The sequence below is a fragment of the Mustela lutreola genome, chromosome 12 (assembly GCF_030435805.1).
Source record: "Mustela lutreola isolate mMusLut2 chromosome 12, mMusLut2.pri, whole genome shotgun sequence".
Taxonomy (NCBI): Eukaryota; Metazoa; Chordata; class Mammalia; order Carnivora; family Mustelidae; genus Mustela; species Mustela lutreola.
The window spans coordinates 21822230-21844094 of NC_081301.1; the positions used below are offsets into that span (position 1 = coordinate 21822230).

The following is a 21865-nucleotide window of genomic DNA, read 5'->3' on the forward strand; positions in this document are numbered from 1 at the left end:
GGGAATCTGGAATTTTGGAACATGCTAGGCAGAGGGTGCCTGTGTGATCAGCCCCCAGCAAAAACCCTGGGGGCTGAGTTCCTAATGAACTTGGTTGGTAGACAACATTTTACATGTGTTGTCACAGTGCGTTGCTGGGGAATTAAGTGCTTCCTCTGTGACTCCACTGGGAGAACACTATCGGAAGCTTTCATGATTTCCGCTGGCCTTTGCTTTGATTTTGCTTTGATATTTTTGCTGTAATAAATCACAGCCATGAGTACGGCTTTCTCTTGAGTCTTGGAATCCTCTCAGCAGATCATCAAAACTGGGGGTGGTCTTGGGGACCCCTGACACATGTTATTGAAACCTTTATGCCAGAATGGTGTTTTTAATTGACATTAAGACATCATTTAGGGGTGCCTGGGTGGTGGCTTAGTCAGTTCAGTGTCCATCTGATTCTTGGTTTTGGCTCAGGTCATGATCTCAGGGTCCTGGGATCAAGCCTCTAGTCTAGTTCAGAGCACAGCAGGAAGCCTACTTGAGATTTTTCTCTCTCTCTCCTTCTCCTTCTACCCTTCCCCTTGCTCATGGTCTTTCTTTCTCTCTCTCTAATAAAATAAAATCTTCAAAAAAAAAAAATCATTTAAGTGTGGGAATGAACTTAAGTGGAGAAGCATGCTGACTCCATATCAGTAAAATGCGACAGTATGTTTATATTAGTGTATGACCATATAGAACTAGCTAAATTTATGCTCATTTACAGAGAGTTTATTGCTGACTTAGTTTGAGTGTCAGTGATTCACAATGACAGCACAGTTGTATTTGAAAACAAAAATTTCTAAATAACTTCCAAATATTTTGCAGGTCATCTAAAACCAAATAGTTTATACTTTACCATATTTTCCTATTTAGCTCAAAGTTATTAGATTTCAACTTAGTGTATAGTTTTAGCTCCAGACCTCATAAATGTGTGTGTGTGTCTATGTTTAGTCCTGCTTTGTTTTGCTTAACATGAAATTATGAATATTGTCATATCAGAAAATATCCTTTTTGACCAAAATCTCACTTGGCACAAGGTTCTATCTTATGGATGTTTTCTATGTAATCAACTAATCTCATCTTCTAATACATTTAGGCAGTTCCTCAACTTTTGGTATTTAAGCAATACTGCTATAATATCCTTATCAGGGCGCCTGGGTGGCTCAGTGGGTTAAAGCCTCTGCCTTCAGCTCAGGTCATGATCCCAGGATCCTGGGATCGAGCCCCGCATTGGGCTCTCTGTTTGGCAGGGAGCCTGCTTCCTCCTCTCTCTCTCTGCCTGCCTCTCTGCCTACTTGTGATCTCTGTCAAATAAATAAATAAAATCTTAAAAAATATATATATATATCCTTATCAGATTTTTGAAGGATGATATTTTTAAAAAATCCAATGGGAATTTATAACTGGTAAAAAGATATCTAAAATTTAAACCTATAAAAATATGAAAGATTATATTCTAAAATAATATAATTGAATATTTACATAATCTTGGAGGAAGATGTTTGAAGCATGGTTTCAGACAATGAAAGAAATCACAATGAAAAGAGTATTGGCTTTCTATAAGACATAAAAACATATTTGCTATAAAAGAGAAAAATCATAAAAAAGGCTAAAGGACAAGAAAAAAATGGGAATAGAGAAACAAAATGAGAAAACTATTTGGAACTCATATAACGGATTAAAGATAAGAGTGATAACTTATAAGTTTATTAGAAAACATAAACATGGCAACTGATACATGGAAATCAATGGAATATTTGTAATGGCTAAGAAAAATACAAAAAAGTCTTCACCTTCATTACTGAAGATAATACAAACATAAAATAATGCAAATATATTTATTCTATCTTGTCAAGCTAAGTACCATGGAGAATTATAAGACCCGTTGTGAACGTGAATACAATGAAAAGCTCTTACCACCAGTGGGAGTATAGATAGCATAATATCTGGTGTATTTTAGCCACCCTCCAGATATTTGGTAATTGAATGAATATGTATGAAAGTAAACCTTTAGGACTGATTATTAGAAAAGGCTCTGTGAACTCATAGGCAGCATCGTTGACAAGAATGCAACATGGACTTTCTTGCACCTTAACTTCATTCTCTTCTTTAACATGGAGCCAGGCTGGAGGGTGAGGTCACTGCATCTTGCCTTCAGCGACATGTATGACATGACCTCTCCAATATGCTAATAATCAGAAAAGAGAAATGTAGTCTTCGGTAAACCTGAAAGTAGTTCTGTGGATATTAGACCTATTGAATCAGAATCCCTACAGGTGAATCCAGAGAATTTGTAAGCTACCCAGCTGACTCTTAGATGCTAGATGCTAGAAACATGATGGGAATTAATTAATGCGTAAGGAGGTTTCACATTATGTATAACCTCTGTGCCCCAAGATGTCCTGATAATTCTTTTCATCAGTGACTTGGATGATGATCTAAGGATTGTTCCTTATAAATTTTCAGATATCACAGAGCTGGTGGAGTTCATGAATACCTTAAAAAATTGCATCAAATACAAAGAACTGGAACAATAGATCAAGATGAAGTTTGATGAAATTAAGGTAACGTCATATGCTTTATTCCAATACCACTGCATAAGGGACAAGAAGATAAAGATAGTTTTGACTTAGCAGCACTGATTATGAACAAGTCTTGGGGCTTTAGTTTGACTCAGTTATCAGTCATCTTTGTGCATTAACTGCCCCAAAGGACTAATATGATTTTAGGATACATTCATGTAAATGAAGTAACCAGAATAACCAAGAAAATAAACGTTTATTGTGTGCCAGTCAGTCCACATTAAATGTATTTGGGTTAGGTGCCAAACTCTAGGGAGGTTATTCATAAATTAATCCATATTCAGATAAAATCAACAAGGCTGAAAAAGCAACTTAAAATCATGCATATGAAGATATATCAAAGAGGGATTTTTAGACTGCAATAGAATAAACTAACACTGGAGAAGGAGATGCATATATTATTTATTTTTTATTTGCCTTTTTGGCTTATTTTTTGTTTTATTATTATAAAAGTAATATAATTGCATTATTTTAATAATAAAAAATTGAAATTTTCTCACTGCATATGCTTTTAGGCATTGTAGTATTTTAACACATAGAAATAATATCTAGGAGCACTAAGTCTCTGTCAACTGGCTTATGTTTTACACTATTTTCCAGATTTCTAAAGTTGAATTCTTTCATGTTTATTTTCTCAAGAAATGTATAATCATTTTGGCAGGTGAAAAAGTTCCATTAAGATTTTGATTGAATCTGCATGGAATTTATGGGTTAATTTAGGGAGTTTTCCTGTACCAAATAAAACGACCTTTATATTTCATCTTTTCACAGAGTTCTTCAATTGTAAAATTGAGATATGATTCAAATACCATTAAATTTACCTGCAAAAACTTATGTATAATTCAGTGGATTTTAGTATACTCAGAGAGTTATACAAACATCACCATTAATTCTAAAGCATTTTCATTTCCCTAAAAGATGCTCTCTATCTCACTGAGCATAATGTTCTCAAGGTTCATCCATGTTGAGGCATGTACTAGTATGTCATCTCTTTTTATGGCCAAATAATAGTCTATTGTGTGTAAAACCACATTTTGTTTATCCATTTGTCAGTTGATGGACTTTGGATGATTTACACCTTTGAGCTATTATGAATAATTCTGCTGCAAATATTATATGCAAAAGTTTTTTGTGTGAATATATATTTTAAATTTTCTTGTCATATACCTAGGAGTAGAATTGCTGGGTCATATGATTAAATTCTCAAAGAACTGCCAAATTATTTTCTAAAGTGGCTACACAATTTTACAATCCTACCAGCAGTATGCAAGGGTTCTAATTTTTCTGTATCTTTACTTGTTATTGTATTTGTTTTTTTTTTATTATAACCATCCTGTTGGATGTGAAGTGGTATCTCCTTATCATTTTTATTTGCATTGCCTGATGGCTAATGACATTGAGCATATTTCCATGTGCTTTTGGCCTGTTTGTTATCTTTGGAGAAATGTCTGTTTAAATCCTTTGTCCATTTTTCATGGGTTATTTCTTGAGTTAAAGAGTGCTTTACATATCCTGGATATAAGTCTCTTATTAGGTATATGATTCACAAATGTTTTCTTCCATTTTGTGGATTTTTTTCACTTTCTTGCTAGTGTCTTTTGAAGCACATATGTCTTAAATTTTTATGAAATATAATTTACATCTTTTTTTCTTTTGTTGTTTGAGCTTTTAGTGTTGTAGCTAAGAAATCATTGCCTAATCTAAGCCATAAAGACATATACTATCTTTACTCCTAAGAATTTTATAGTTTTAGCTCTGACATGGAAGTCTTTGATCTGTTTTGAGTTATTTTTGATATGATGTGAAGTAGTGGTCTAAATTCATTCTTTTGTGTGTGAATAGGTAATTCTTTTAGCAAGATTTATTGAAAAGTTTATTCTTTTACATTGAACTTTCATGGCACTCATCAAAAATAAATTGGACATAAATGTATGGATTTATTTCTAGACTCTCTATTCTGTTGATCTATATGACTATTCCAATGCAAGTGTCATACAGTTTTGATTACTATGGCTTTATAGTAAGTTTTAAAATTGGGAAGTGTGGGTCCACCAATGTTGTACTTCTTTTATAATGTTTTGGTTATTCTGTGTTCTTAGAATTTTCATATGATCATTTTATTAATTTCTGCACAAATAAAAGGCAGCTGGGATTATGTTAGGGATTTCATTGACTCTATCGATCAATTGGTAGAGAATTTCTATCTAACAATTTTAAATCTTCCAATCCATGAATATGGGATGTCTTCCCTTTCATTTAGGTCTTAACTTATTTCAATGGTATGCTGTAATTTCCAGTGATCAAATCTTGAACTTCTTTTTAAAAATGTTTTTCCAAATGGCTTGGTCAGTTGGGCTTCCAGCTCTTGGTTTTGGCTCAGGTCATGATCTTAGGGTTGTAGGACTGAGCCGTATGTTGGGCCCTGTGCTGGGCATGGAGCCTGCTTGGAATTCTCTTTCTCCCTCTACACCCTGCAAAAGAAAGAAAAGAGGAAAAAATGTTAATGTCATTAACACTACACATTAAAAAAAAAAAAAAAGTAATCTCTGCACCCAGTGTAGGGCTTGCACTCAGGACCCAGAGATCAAGAGTCATCTGCTCGATTTCTGAGTTAGCCAGGCACCTCTTCCCTTTTTAACCTAATATCCATTTCCACAGGACTCTTCGGCACATTCAGGTCCTTTGCCGTGACTATGGTTTACCCACCACAACCAGATCAATCCTCAGCCAATCCTAGATGACTTCAACAATTAGCCTTCTGCTTTCTTTTTCTTGAGTTGCCAAGCCTTGCTGGAAAAAGAAAAACCACGTTTGTGTTACTCCAAGTCCATAGATGTTAAATCGAACATGGCACTTACTGCCATTTAGCAATTCTTTGCTTCTTTCTAGTCAATTCCTTTTATAAATAGCAGGTTGTATCCTGACTCTACAAGTTACTAGTCTGTATGACTGTGGGTAAGTCATTTAACCTCTCTGATTTTCCATTACTTAGTCTCTAAAATGAGAACAGTGTTACCTACATCAAAAGATTATTTTAAGGATTAAAATAACAATGTATATTGAAGCAATGTCTCCCTTGCCTGGCACAGAATACTCAGTTAATGCTTGCCCTTGTTTTAATGGCAAATCCCAAATTTTGCTCTTTTCTTTATGTCCTTCCCTTGAATCTTCCTTTCTTCCCTGTTACCCTCTACTCTGAACAACCGCTTTGACTTTATGGAGAATAGAGGTCAACACTTGTGTATCTTCTGTTTTCTTTTCCTCTCCAGATAGACCAGGAATTGTATTCATTTTTTTGCACTCTGAATGACTAGTTCAGGTTTAGCACATGAAAATATCCAGTGGTTGTTCCATTGGATTTAAAATGTCCTTATTTTTATGTTCATTCCATGAGATTAGGGAAAGATAAGGCGGCAGGAATCACAATGCAATAATACGTTTGGGGAAATTAGGCTAAATATTTGCTTGTGATGGTTGGTGAAAAATAAATCCCCTGGTATTCAAAATCTGCCTGAAGGAGACTTTGAGAATCAGGAAATGTCTAAATGAAAACACTCATTTAGGTCTGATAATTAGCAACATAAACGGAAAACAGATGAATAAGCTGGCTTTATTTGTAAACAACCATTTATGGTCCAAATCATTTCCCTCCTATGACAGAGACTTCCCTGCTCAATATTGCAACATCTCTCAAATATAAACAGTAAAACCAAATGGTTACAGACAATGATCAATGTGTTTTATGATAGCAGTACAGAGGGAGAACAAACATTCCTCTACTAACTAAACACAATCAACCAAGCAAAACCATTTTAACCTTTCTTGGGTCAGGATTAGAGTCTAATGATGTTTTCAACATATACCCAGACCGAATTTTCTATGGCTAATTCTGACATTAAGTTAAACTTCTTTTCCTGAAGTTAGCTTGGATTTAGGAGAGAACATTAGGATGATGTTATTTTCTTAAGGATATTTATTTTTTTGATAAGTGTTTTAAGCTAAGACCTTGATATAGAAATTTGAGATGGGGAATTTTAGCAGAGGAAGCTTATGGATTCAAACTGCATTGAGAAGTCATTTTCTTGAAACCTTCTTTCCCTCAAGAATATCTAGGGATGCCTGGTTGGCTCAGTCCGTTAACGTTTGCCTTCTGCTTAGGTCATGATCCCAGGGTCCTGGGATCGAGCCCCATGTCGGGCTCCCTGCTCCCAGGAAGCCTGCTTCTTCGGGGCGCCTGGGTGGCTCAGTCACTTAAGTGGCTGCCTTTGGCTTGGGTCATGATCCCTGGGTTCTGGGATGGAGCCCCACGTAGTGCTCCCTGCTCTGTGGAGAAGCTGCTTTTCTCTCTCCCTCTGCCTGCCTCTCTACCTACTTGTGCCCTATCTCTCTGTCAAATAAGTAAATTAAAAATCTTTTTTAAAAAAGAATATCTATTTTATTTGTGTTCCCCCAATGGGAAGTATATAGACTTTCAGAAGCTGCTGATGTTCGTGGGGTTTGAGAACAGAAAAGGTCTCTGGTAATTTCTGAAATGTGAGTACATTGACAAAGTGAAATCAAACTGGTTGTGAGTCAAACACTCTGCGCTTTAGGGATTCAGGATAATTCAAAGATTATGTTCTACACCAAAGTTCATGTGCGATTGCAGTAATAAATTTCTAGAATTGCTTACATAGATTTAATGGGTTTTCTGCTTTTGTAGTAGAAAAACTGGGACACACTCATTTCTTTTCTGTGACTCTTTTCCATTCAATCAATACATGTAATATTTCTTTTTCTTTTTATTAATTTCTCATATTTTTCAAAAAGAACCACCCGAGATTGAGAAGGAAACATTGCTATAAGCTCAAATTGACACGATTTATTAATGTTTAAAGTTGTGTTATATCTAGCCTTGCATTCATAATGATGGTCTATTAGTTAGGATTCTAAGTAAAGGAAACCAAACTCTAACTTAAGCAAAATGCAGTTGATCCTTGAATAGCGTAGGAGTTAAGTGTGGTGACCCCCGCTGCAACTCCCAGGGAGTCAGAAATCTGTGGTAACTTGATTCCTTCAAAACTTAAGTACTAATAGCCTGCTGTTGACTGGAAACCTACTGATAACACAAAGAGCCAATCGATACATATTTTGTATGTTGTATATAGTATGTACTATAGTCTTACAGTAAAGTATGTTGGAGAAAAAAAGTTATTAAGAAAATCATAAGGAAGAGAAAATATTTACCATACTTTACTGTATTTATTGAAAAAACATTCGCATGTGAGTGGACCTGTGCTGTTCAAACCCATGTTGTTCATGGGTCAACTGTAGGTAGACTTGTTTGAAGGATTCTAGGGAATCGTATAGGATTCAAGGGCAATATGATACTGTGTTTCAGGAATAGACTGGTAAAGAGGTGCTTTATACATCTTCTTCTCCATTTTCTCCATTTTTTCTGCATTATTCTTGACCCTACCTTTACTGGCTTACTCAGCACTTCAGACCATATAGATGGATGGGTAAAAAAGGAGGGGGTAATTCTTAGAAAAGCTATTGGTTGGGCTGTCCGAACAGTGTGTGTGTGTGTGTGTGTGTGTGTAAATTTATAATTACAGTATATATATATGTTGACTATAAATCATTATAAAAATAATTTGTAGACATATCTTCATGCAATAAATGTCACACATTCTAAGTAGATCATTAGTTTAGACCTTGTTATCTGAACACATGGTCACATAAGCTTTTTTTGTTCATGCATTTCTGTACTGATGATTCTGTCTCCCCACTCCCATACCCATTATCTACCCTCTCTGCATTCTTGTTTATCCCAGAAGCCTGATCTCTTCCCAGTATATCACCCAGGGTTCGTTATCTGACTTACAACCAGATTAAGCTGATAGAGATCAGTCGTGGTATGTGAGAGATATCAGAATATTTATTCCTGAATTCTTCCTGCTTCAGTGCTACATCTTTGGCAGTAGCTGTGACTGTCCATGAGTACAGCTCTCTACTGGTGACTCTGCTTACTGGGATCCAGTAACACTGCTTCCTTCCCTTGTCTCTCAAGCTGGGTGGTGTTAATTTCAAGGTACCTCAACATTTATTAATACTGCCCATATATTTGTAATGGCGTTTTCATTAAAGTCTCCTAATTTGAGCTACTGGGGAGAATTCTGTTTACTGTTGGGACTTGGCTATTTGGCACAAAAAGTAGTTCCAGAGTCAAACCTTCCGCATGGGAATTCTTGAGCAAGATTGCTATCATACTTAGGGAAAATAACTTCTCAGCTTGAGTGTACCGTGCAATGAGAAAATGGTAAGATACTGTACGTAGTGGTATTACTAACGTGGACTACAGAACTCACCATCAGTGGTATCTCTGATGGCAGCTGCTATTGCAAGTGTGATGTTTCTGCTGGAGAAAAGTAACACATTCCATGGTGTTTAGTGAGATATATGCCTGCCAGACGATGGGAAATAAACTTTAAGTCCCAGCAGGTCTGGGACTTAGAAAGAAGAGGATTGGTTTATGAAATCGTGGATGGACCTCACAGAATGGCCAAAGAGTGTGGAGATATTTGTATCTCATCAGGTGGCACCTGCTGTAGAGGAATATCTCAACAGTCAGGTGGACAAGATGACCCATCCTTTGAATATCAGTTTCTTTCCCCCAGATGGCTTATTTGGTGGGCTTTTGTACAAAGTGATCATACTGGCAAGGATGGAGGTTATGCATGGACTCAGAAATGTAGATTTCCTCCTACCAAGATTTATTTGGTGGTTACCCTGATGATGGTCTACCTTGTTAATGAAGGAGACCAATGCTGAAGCCCTGATATGTCACCATTTCTAACACGACCTGCCATCACCATTATGGACGATACAGCAACTTATTTTTAAAGATATACATGCAAATTCCAGGCAGGGATGTGCCTCACCGTGACAGCACTGCTCTGTGGATTTACAAACTGGTCTGTCCATTGTCATGGTATTCCAAACAATATTTCATCCGGCTGGGAATAGTGAAAGAAGCTTCAAAGGTATGTGCCCAAGCAATTCACTAATATTACTATGTACCTTATCCTAGAAGTAGTGAATGACCTAATGAAGGGAGTTGGGAGACAAAACCCTGCCCAATTAGGAAATTATCCTATGGGATACAGAATATACTTTAGATCAGCATGAATATTTGATCACATAATTCTTTAGGCTCCTAAACCATCTGGTCACTGTTTCTCTCAGACCCATGAGACTAAGCTTGCTCAAGGCTACCCCCTCAGCTGATTCGAGGATTCCTCAGGAACTTTTATTCATGTAGACTAAAAAAATCATGTACCTGAATACCTGAAGTGCCATATATTGATCACAATCAATAATAACAGTCTGTTAAAAGTTTTTAGTAGAATGACCAAAATAGTGCTAACATTTTTTTTTTAAGATTTTATTTATTTATCCGACAGACAGAGATCACAAGTAGGCAGAGAGGCAGGCAGAGAGAGAGGAAGGGAAGCAGGCTCCCAGCCGAGCAGAGAGCCCGATGCGGGCCTCGATCCCAGGACCCTGAGATCATGACCTGAGCCGAAGGCAGCGGCTTAACCCACTGAGCCACCCAGGCGCCCCAGTGCTAACATTTTTCAATACTGTTATTCCACTGTTAGTGTTTTTATGTTTTATTGAAATGTATAAAAACAGTCATGAATATTATTTACTCATTTTAAAGATTTATTTATTTATTTATTTGACAGGCAGAGATAACAGGTAGGCAGAGAGGCAGGAGGAAGCAGGCTTCCCACTGAGCAAAGAGCTCGTTATGGGGCTCGATCCCAGGACTCTGAGATCATGACCTGAGCTGAAGGCAGAGGCTTTAACCCACCGAGCCACCCAGTTGCCCATATTTACTAATTTTAAATAAATCTCTTATTAATATGAATTGCCTTCTTAGACCCAATTCATGCTTTTTGCCTTTAATTACAATTTGTCTGATATTATATTGTGATCATTGCTTTATTTTTGTCAGATATTAACTTTATATCACTGACTTTTTTATAGCCATTTTTGTATTATTTTTGCTTTGAATTTATTTTGTAGAAATGGAATAGAGCAAAACTTCATTTTCTGACATCTCTGAGAGACTTTTTTTATTTCCTAGGGAAAGTGATTTGATTTACATTTATTATAGTTATTTTATTTTTTTTTTTTTATTTCTGGCATTTTCTGTACTTTCCCATTTGTCTTTTTCCCTTCATTCTCTATCTTTTGCTCTACGGACTGTGTTTTCTTTGCTTTTAACCTTGCAGTACTTTGGAATATTACGAGTGATTGTCTTGAAATTTTTTATCCTGTTCTCTGATTATCAGAGAGTTGAGCATGAAACCATGTGCCCCCTTCCAGTATTTTGCTTCTTTTTCTCCCTTGTGTTAGCTCTTTGTACAGAAATCACATGAAGGTAGATATTAATCTGAATTTTTCTAATAACTGCACCTGGATGATATGCTTTCTAATTGTTTATATATTTGGAAGTATGAATTTCTTGCCTCCACTCATGATAGGCAATTTGGTTATTATCATTTGGATGTAATCACTGAGTGTCTTCTGGCATTTTTGTGGGCAGTGGGCATATGTGAAGTTATCAGGTAGATAAAGAAGGACCACAGAGAACCTAAAAACATCTTAAACGCTAGAAATAAGGAGAAAGGGGGGGCATTGGGACCATGGAAAATCTCATCAGCAAAGTACAATACACAACGGGCATGTTCCTGCAGTACAAGAAAAAGATGATGACGAGAAAGAAAATAAGAGTTGTAGAAGGCAGAGCCAGAGATTTCTCCCAGGTGAAGCCTGTGTTCCTGCAGAAGAGCCCCAGACAAGTGGAACAGTGGGAACAATTCAATTGCAAGATAGAAACCTGTTCCTGAGCGAAATTCACTGCATAACGTCAAACACATTCTGGAAACACTTTTTTTTTTTTTTGAAGATTTTATTTATTTATTTGACAGACAGAGATCACAAGCAGGCAGAGAGAGAGAGGGAAGCAGAATCCCCGCTGAGCAGAGAGCCCGATGTGGGGCTCGATCCCAGGACCCTGGGAACATGACCTGAGCTGAAGGCAGAGGCTTTAACCCACTGAGCCACCCAGGCGCCCCTGGAAACACTTCTGATGATAAAAATGGAGGACAAAAATCCTGTGTGTTTCTAGGCAGACGAAAGAAGGAATCTAAATGTGAAGGTACTTTCTTGATTTAGTTTTGGTTTGTGATCGGTTTCTACCTTTTCCCCAGTGCCTTTTTAGTAAGAAGCAGATAAGCTAAATGGGGAACTGCTGGCCAGATGTCATTTGTAAGCCGGAAGTATATTATAGACCTTTAAAAAAAATCAGGCAAGGTTTACTTATTTTGAACTCCCAACTGTCCCAGGTCCACCAGGACTCCTTGTAAGTGGATGTTACTGACCGGCCAGTGATGCTGGTGTTCTTCTACTGTCTCGGCGGTCCCATGGCTGGTACTTCTTTCATTAAGGAGATGCCAGTTTCAAATGAGAAGATTGGGGTGCTGAACTCCAATAGGAGGAGACTCAAACTCTCTTTGCAACGTTGAACAATCCACTAGAAACAGAGATAGAAATAGACAAAAAAAAATCTGCTTTTTATATAATTTCCCTAATTCCTGTTGCCCTTGTAAAACCTTGTATCTTGGTCCTCTTGAGACACTTGCCACAAGGAATTTCGAGGAGGTCAGCATCCCAGTCGCAGGTCAGTAGTTTTAGAATCCAAGTCTTTACCAGGTCTGGGTGCTGAGTATCTTGGAATAGTCGTGGTTCTTCTGAGATTTGAAATGCTGTCCATTGGATGGGAGTCTGCTGACCAAGGAGGCCAGGTTTTGAGTGATTCAGCTAGAGCAGTTGCTGCCAATCATCAATGACTCAGAGAAGATAACTCTTTTCTAGTGAAAGAAAGCAATCAGATCAGATCAAATAAAAAGCTTCCTCAACCCTCTGGGCTATCTTACCTTGTGCATTTGAGCAGACAAGTTGTGCTGAGGGACATGACGGGCGTATAATATTTGTAGGTGGAGATCCAAACCCTATCCCCCCTCTAACACTTGAAAATGTTTTGACATTTCAAACTGCCTGATAGAACCCGAAGGTGATAGGGATCCTTCTGGAACCCTGCTGGGATGCTGCCTTAGGGAAGAAACTGTGACTCAGGGGCACCAAGTTATGAATATGAAAATGTAACCTGCCTGGCCTGAGAGCAGAGTCCTGGGCTCCAGATCTTGCCCTAAAATACTGCACTTAGCCATTCACGTCTCCTCCCGTCCCCTCTGCATTCTCATCTCTGAAATGAAATGGTTGGTGTTGATTAATATAAAGATCAGGGTAAAGAGGTAAACCACGTACAGCTGCTCTTACCTAATCATGGAGACAATTAGGAAATTGCTTCCTATGGATTTAGACTTTGCTATTTGTTTGTTTTCTGGAAATGCATGCAGCTGCTTTCTGTCTGAGTCTGTTCTGATTCCACAGTTAATTTTTGGGCAACCCAAGGAGGAAAGAAGTTTGTCTGTAACTTAGATGGGTAAGGTGACCTGGAGGAACACCCAAAAGTGAGCAGCTGTCTGATAGTCACATCAGGACAAGCACAAAAGAAACTCTCTTGAATAAATGTAGAAATTGACCACTAAAAGGGAAGAAGGCTTATGCATATTTAATGTGTCAGTTCTGGTACCACTTTCAATACTGCTGAATATATTTTTCTTCCAAACAATATTTATCAGACACTTAATTTATGCTGGCAACAGAGAGAGAACAGAGTTCCTGCTGGTAGGATAATTAAAATCCAGAGAGTTAGACGAGCAAGTAAGCCAACAGTTGCAAAGCAGTGGGATAGGTGCTTGGATAAATTTGTGCACAAGAAACTTTGGTTGTACACAGCACTGCAGTGTGTGAGGGACTGCTTCAGGGGAAGGGGCATTGGGGAAGGCTTCCTGGAAGCAGTGATTTCCGAGTCTTAAAGGATGAGCAGGAGTCAGTTAATTCAAGGAATGGATGGTGGAAATATACTGATGGGCACCATTGGAAATATGTGAACAGATTCTGACAAGTGTGCTGTAGGAAGCATGGATGGCGTGGGCTGTTTAAATGTCAGGGCGGGTCTCCGCCAGGTCTAGGGTTTAGTAATTGTGTACTGAGTGATTGAATGGGAGATTTAGTCCAGAGCCCTGCTAAAGCACAGATAACTCTTTTCTACTGTCTTTTTCCTGATCAGCCTATCATAAATCTGTTAAAAAAGAAATGAGGTTCATTCACCACAATTCATTTTATGTGACTACAATGGTTGCAGTAATCCCTGATTTGTTTTTTAATCTCCCTCTTGATAAGGGTCAATAATAAAATTCCCCAGTGTAGGAATGTATTAGAATTACATTTTTTCTCACATTTATATTTTCCAGAAATCAAAGATGAAGTGGTTTAGAGATTTTTACCAATAGGCTCTTCTCTCCGTTAAGTCGTATTGAATAACCACCTCCACTTAGCCAACAGATTCCTCTGTGTTGATCAGAATTAGCTTCCAGAAATGGAATACTTTTGTAGAATCATGAAAAGTGTGGCTCTGAGAATGAAACCAAACTTAGCTTTGAAACCTAGTTCTCCTGCTCACTAGCTATGTAACCTTGGGTAAGAGTAGTAAATGTGACATGTGAAAGCAATGATGAATTTTCCCTTTCTGTTCCCTCTGTGTAGATAGTTCCATAGATGTCCTCTTCTTTTTTTTTTTTCCCACAAAAATGAAAAATTTTTAAAGGGATAGTTTTTCGCAGTAGCACCATCTCAAGGTTTCATTTTTCCGTATCCACTTTAATTCTTCTGTGTACTCGGATCATTTATTACACTACCCACATTCACACTAGCACCGGCTGCTTGGACCACTTTATAAAGTGTTTCAGTGAGGAATGTTGAAATTTGTTTGTTGGACATTTATAAAAAGTTCAATAAATCTAGAAACCAATGTAGAAGTGAATTTCAGACTGATTGATAAATGGGTCATCACTCTGTATGGATTATGGAAAGGTCTGATCATGGTTCTATACTCTGCACGTATAGCTACATAATATTCTTTATAACCCACAAAGTCAATATCACTGTACTCTTTTTACAAATGGAGAAATTATGGCTCAGAGGGATTCAATAGCTTATCCTAGGTTGTATCTACAAAGTGACCGAGCTGGGATTCAAAGCCAGGTTTTCCCCCATAGAAGCATGACACATTCTATCTGATGATATTTGTTCTTCTTATGTTTTATGCCGGGACAGTTCATGTGAATTCAGCATAATTAGCTTTATTCCTAAAGCTTCCTGTGGCGACAGCAAATGACCTCTAGCCCCCACTAAGAGAGTTAATAGATGCTCATTAGGTGCCATAGTTGCTTCACATAATTTTTTTCTGTGCAATAAATCGTTACCAATACAGCGGAAGCCTCATCTTTTCTTCTCCCTCCCTCCTGAGAGCTAGTTAGTACCTTGAAGTTCTCACACAGGTTTTAAATCTTTTACCACAAACGCATGTCTGTAAATATAGTATTTAATTATGAATAATATACTCAATTTCTCATAGATGTTTTCATATTTAAAAGAAGCAGATATCATTTCAAGATGAACCAATAAAGCCGATGTATCACTTAACAAAAATGTGGGAGGAAAAATATCTACCCAAAAAATGCATTATATTTAAAACAGATGCGCTAGTATCTGAACTGATTCAAAGAAAAGAATATTTTTAAATCACAGGGTGAAAAAAGGAAAAACGGTCACTGCAAAAAAATTTGTGTTACTTTATATTTCAGGACAGAGAGATGTTAAAATAGTTACTTTAGTTAAAACTAATCATGGAAAAATTGATACTAAAGGAGGAAATGGAAGAAAAAGAAACCCAATGAGGCTTTTATACCCTTTGCATCCTGCAGACCATAAGATTTCCTGGCATGTTAGTTAAAGGCTCCATAATTGGAGAGCTTGCTGATGAAACACATTAGTACAGGGCATTTCTCCTTTGTCTTATTAAACTTCCTAAATCATGGAATCTAAATTATACATGGAGTTGCTCTGTCCAAACAGACTCTCCTGCTTCTCGAGTAATTGAAAGCACCTGGATGTTTGCCCCTGGCCCACAACATCTGGGAAACATCCATCTTTTTTGTCCCCCGCCTCCAAAATATATATATCACTATGGTCTCCCAGGTAGATTTTTAAATTTTCCCTTATTCAACATTTTTAAAAAATTTTTATTTATTTATTTGACAAACAGAGAGAGAACACAAGCCTGCAGAGTGGCAGGCAGAGGGAGAGGGAGAAGCAGACTCCCTGCTGAGCGGGGAGCCTGATGTGGGGCTCGATCCCAGAACTCTGGGATCATGACCTGAGCCGAAGGCAGCTGCTTAACCCAGTGAGCCACCCAGGCGTCTGCCCTTATTCAATTTTTTGTTGAATTAGTTTGTTGTTAAATGATGCCATTGACATAGCAAAATAAAATCAGGGTGAAGGGGAGCATAGTTTAAGCTTGCTGGCAATTCTCATAGGTTTTTACCTGGGCCGTATGTTTACCCTGGCTTCACGTCTATGCCAAGACAATGGCATTTCAGGGTTATTTCACTTGGTTTTAGGATTCTTCCGTGGCATGCAGCTTCTGGATAATAGCCCCCAGGAGCCAGGAAAATTAGGAAGGAACTCAGGTGAGTTCTGCCTTGGAAGTTGAGACATCCCCAGGCCATTAGACTTCTGTATCCAAGGGAGTGCTTTCTAGAGCCCTGGGACTATTTAATTCTCCATGATGGGTCCCAGTCCTGACTTCTTCCTACCTTTTAGCTTGTCGGGTCCTTCTTTTGAAGCAAAGTGGAAGCAATTACTACAGTTGCAGGAGAGAAAGGATCTTAAAATTTATGGGTCTGTAAATATTTTGATTGTTTATTAAAAACATCTATAGAATTTGTAGCAGGAATAACTCTTCTATACTGAAGCCATAAAACACTGAGTTTCAACTAAGTATTTATACGAATATAAGTATAAAGTTCGGAATGCTGTAGAACAATCCTGTCACCATTTTAGAACACTTAGGCAGAAAGGAAAGTAAATCAGTTGTTAAACACTTAATCAATATTTAACTTGGCATATGTCCAACAGATATGTTTGAGATTGCTGTCGGTAAATATGGCTTTAGGAATAGTTTCCAAAGAGATCGATTTTTAAAAATGGTTTTGAACAGCAAAAGAACAGACTTCAAAAGAAAAACCTCCCTGCACAATTGGTAAGCTTTTTACCAATGTAAACAGAACTCAAGCTTTGAAATCAAACAAAAAAACTAAAAATACATCAGAAAGAGATTTACATTAGTTTCAGGTGTGTAACATAGTGTTTCCACGAGTCTGTAGGCTATGCTGCGCTCACCCCAGTGGAGCCATGATTGGTCACCACAGGAGGCAATTACAGTATCATGGACTGTATTCCTTATGGCCTTTTATTCCTGTGGCGTATTCATTCCATAACTGGAACCTGTACCTCCCGCTCCCCTTCACCCATTTTGCCATCCCCCTACCCACTTTCCTCTGGCAACCATCATTTTTTTTCTCTGTTGGTCTCATTCTGCTTTTTGTTTGCTCATTTGAGATTTTTGACTCCACATATGAGTAAAATCATATGGCATTTGTCTTTCTCAGTCTGACTTATTTCAGTTAGCGTATGTCCACCCATGTTGTCATAAATGGAATGACCTCATCCTTTTATATGGCTATGTCATATTCCATTGTATGTCAAATAATTTTTCTTTTTATCCTGAATATTTGTCCCTAGAAGGATATGTGCATATTCGTGAGAGGTGTTATCTGCACAGGCAGGATTTCCAAATCTCTGCAAAAATCATCTCCTTCATTGGTCTGTCATGGTCATAACCACCCCAACCCCCGCTCTGCTGAAGTTCTTGCCTAGTATCCTTATAACTTAAAACCTCTTCAGTGAATTAGACAATTGATGAGAAAACATTAGACTAAAACTACCTCACATTAGACTGAATCCATTGTGTTTTGGAACTTTCCCAGTATTCTCTTGTACTGAATTCTTGCCTCCTTGTTCTTCAGATCCCAACTTGAGGACCTTCTCCATGAAGCTTTAGTAACACCCTCACATGCTTCCTTTGCATGCCTCTCTCAGTTTGGTAGATGAGCTGCTTCTTCCAGGCTACCTCCACATGTACAGATCTTAATTGCATGTTATGACCAGAGTTAGTTACTGACACACTTGTAAAATATACTGTGAGATTTTTGAGGAAAAAAAATATTTTTAGCCTCAAAACATTGCAAAGAACCTGTCATATGGTGCCCTCAGTAGAATCCATGCTTGATGAGTAGCTAATGGGAAGGTGAAGAAAATTCCTGGGGACCCTGTGAAGCCCATCAGCTTAGCTGATCATGGCTCTGGAAGGATTACTTCAAAATCAATTTTGAGAGGAATGGGGAGTGGTTATTTAATCAGTAGAGTTTCAGGTTTCCAAGGTGAAAAAGTTCTGGAGATCGATTACACAACAATTTGAGTGCTAAGGAAGAGGACATATGAACCCAAGAAAGCATAGGTGACCTAAAGATCTCTCGACTGTGTCAGGTGGAGGTGACGGTCATGTTAACTGACTGTTCCAACTTTTGGTAGATAGTGTTTTGCAGCAGAAATCTTGCTTGATTTTCTCAGCAACCCTGGGAATGAACACATTGTTTATTCTTTATTTTTAAAGACCAAAAGATGAAGATGAAAAGAAATGAAGTGATAATGTGTGACTTGAGCCGGGGATCTGCTGGGCTGAGCTGCTGAGGTTGGCCGTCAGATGTCTTGTGTGAACCATACAACCACTCAGTCTCACCACGACTGGTCCCATCTACCGTGCACTAGGCTCAGAGGAAGGCACCTGTGGCCACTTTCCACAGGGGCTGTCTGGTGGCTGGTCCAACAGGCAGCTTATAGGTCATTCCAGAGCAAATAAGAGAGGAAGACTTTGCTCTCAGAGATGGCAGTTGTTCTTTATCAGGCTCAGAGTTCTCTGAAGCAGCTAGTCCTTTTGGTGGTAGACAAATTGAAATCTGTGGTGCAATCCTCTCTCCATTCATGTTCCCTCGATGCTATGAACAACGTAACATGGGCCCTGGTAGATCATGGGAACCTGAATGCTGCTTCATCCTCTTCCTAAGGACCTGCCCAGTGAGCTAGCTTCAACCATGTTGACTTGTATCATATTCTAGAGTGGGAGTTCTCAATTGTTTGGATCTCATGACCTTTTCAAACTCTTAAAAATTGGGGCGCCTGGGTGGCTCAGTGGGTTAAAACCTCTGCCTTCAGCTCAGGTCGTGACCCCAGGGTCCTGGGATCGAGCCCCACATCGGGCTGTCTGCTCAGCGGGGAACCTGCTACCCTTCTCTCTCTGCCTGCCTCTCTGCCTGCTTGTGATCTCTGGCTGTCAAATAAAAAAAATCTAAAAAAAAAATTATTTAGGAGCCCAATTAGCATTTGTTTCTATGGGTGAATTTACCACATTTAGAAAGTAGAACTAAGACAATTTTATTAACTGTTTATTAAGTCACTTAAAAGTAAAGGTAATAAGCCTATTACATATTCACATAAATAATATATTTTTATGAAAACAATATACTTGATAGTAAAAATTTAAATTATGTATTAATCACTTAAAATAATTATATCTCATATGTGTCACTCTAAGGAGTATTTTAATTAAAAGCTATATTTTTAAAGACAAAACATTTAGTGAAAGGAGGGTGATTATTTTACATTTTTGCAGATCTTTTAGTGGCTGGCTTCCCAGAAGACAGCTGGATTCTTGCATCCATTGCTGCAGTCATTCTGCTGTGATATGTTCTTTTGGTGAAAGTATATGAGGAAAACCGCGCCACGTGTGGATTAGGAGTTGGGAAAGGGAGGAGTAGATTAGCAGCCGTTTCAGGACATTTTATTCTCCTTTGACATTGCACCAAATGACAAGTGGTAGTTTCCCTTTCTTTCTTAGAAATCAATAAAAACGGGCGCCTGGGTGGCTCAGTGGGTTAAGCCGCTGCCTTCAGCTCAGGTCATGATCTCAGGGTCCTGGGATCGAGTTCCGCATCAGGCTCTCTGCTCAGCGGGGAGCCTGCTTCTTCCTCTCTCTCTGCCTGCCTCTCTGCCTACTTGTGATCTCTCTCTGTCGAATAAATAAATAAAATCTTTATAAGAAAAAAAAAGAAATCAATAAAAAAAAATTATTTCAACAGAAAACTCTTAATATCGTTCTCCACCTCAATGTCCCGGCTAGTCTCACTTTAAATTTATGACCGTAACCCTCAGGTGGGCCCTGGGGGGCTGCCTAGCAATCCTCCTCCACTCTCTGCTCAGTTCCTTCTCCCTTCTTTAGAACTCTTGCCTCTCACTTCCCTGAGACCATTGCAGTCAGGACGGAGCTTCCATATCCTTGGGCTTCTTCCAAGGTTACCAGCTTGCCTCTGTCTCCATATACTCCACCTTCCTTTCTGTTGCAATGGATTGTCTACGATCCTAAAGGCAGTCTATCTACCTATGCTCTGGAGCACAGCCATTAATACAGAAATTACCCCTTGACAAGTGATAGTTTCTTTTTCTTCTTCTTCTTCTTTTTTTTTTTTTTTTAAGGCTTTATGTATTTGAGAGCAGGTGAGCTTGACTGGGGGAGGGGCAGAGGGCGAGAATCGCAAGTAGAATCTGCACTGAGCATGGAACCTGACTCCGGGATGGACCTCGTGACCCTGACATCATGACCTCAGCCAAAACCAAGAGACAGATGCCCAACCAACAGAGCCACCCAGGAGCCCCAGCATGTGGTAGTTTCTTAAAGATGAGTTGCATTGTGAAATCTGAAACTGTATCAAAGAACTTTCATTCTCAGCTTCAAGAAAAGTCTGTTGGTCTATTTGGTATTTTGAATGGATTTTTTTGCCCATTATCTTACACGATTGGTTCACTAAGTTATAGAGATCTTTAAAATGTTGACATATTTTATTATATAACATCAAAGCATCCCAATCGTTTATTTCAGCACTGGTCTCAGAAAAACAATTTTAGCAGCTTAAAGATAGAAACATCCCTAAGTACTGGAAAGCTGTCAGTTTCATGATACAGGTACAAATTTTCCAAAATTGTGATTTTTGCTCAAAAGCTTAAATTTTATAATTGGCAACAAATACTGTCCATATGATAGAGTCAAGGGATGGATTTGCTTTTAAATTTTCTGTCAAACACCCAAATCTGTATATGAGTATTTGTCTTTCAGCTTCCTTTCAAGGAAAAATCATGCTTCATGAAAAAAAAAGTACCTAGTTTAGCTTGAAATTCAAAATTGCACAAGCATTTTTCTCTGAGACAAACATGTTACTTTGTTATGCATTAACTTCATGCATACTGCCAAATTCATCAGACAGAATATAAAAAAGAATCCAGATAATGAAAGTTACCCTTTTTACTGGTTCATCCAAGACATTTTTTTTTAAAGATTTTTTATTTATTTACTTGACAGAGAGAGATCACAAGTAGGCAGAGAGGCAGGCAGAGAGAGAGAGGAGGAAGCAGGCTCCCTGCCGAGCAGAGAGCCCGATGCGGGACTCGATCCCAGGACCCTGAGATCATGACCTGAGCCGAAGGCAGAGGCTTAACCCACTGAGCCACCCAGGCACCCCATCCAAGACATTTTATTTTATTTTATTTTTTAAAAAGATTTTATTTATTTATTTGATAGAGAGATCAGAAATAGGCAGAGCAGCAGGCAGAAACAGAGGAGGAAGCAGGCTCCCTACTGAGCAGAGAGCTGGATGTGGGGCTCGATCCCAGGACCCTGAGATCATGACCTGAGCCGAAGGCAGCGGCTTAACCCACTGAGCCACCAGGCGCCCCCCATCCAAGACATTTTAAAGTGAAACTGGCTTTCCCTCTTTTGAATGTGTGGCAGTAGAGAGTAGAGTGACTGCTGGCCCACGAGTACATGTTTGTTGTCCCTGCCTTGACTTGTGCCAACAATTTTACCCACCATTGCTTTCGTCCCATCAGTCCAAATAGGAATGTAGTGAAAAGCACATGATATCTTAGTATTATAAAAGGAGTTTTGACCTCTGGATCTCCTGAAAGGGTCTCGGGGACTCTAATGCTGAAATATTGGGGAAGACAAAGACTTCCATGTCCTTGGAAATCTCCCCAATGCCGACACAGAGCGGCAACAAGATATTAGATGCAAA

The 21865-nt window shown here is 38.5% G+C and overlaps 1 protein-coding gene across 1 annotated transcript in view; it reads left to right on the plus strand.

Annotated features, from left to right (window-relative positions):
- The first annotated feature begins 2514 nt into the window (after positions 1–2514).
- LPAR1 (lysophosphatidic acid receptor 1) overlaps positions 2515–21865 on the plus strand; it is a 200209-nt gene continuing 180858 nt past the window's right edge. Inside the window, exon 1 of the mRNA XM_059141420.1 lies at positions 2515–2585. The gene's annotated coding sequence lies outside the window, so the exon portion shown is untranslated. The remainder of the gene's footprint in view (positions 2586–21865) is intronic.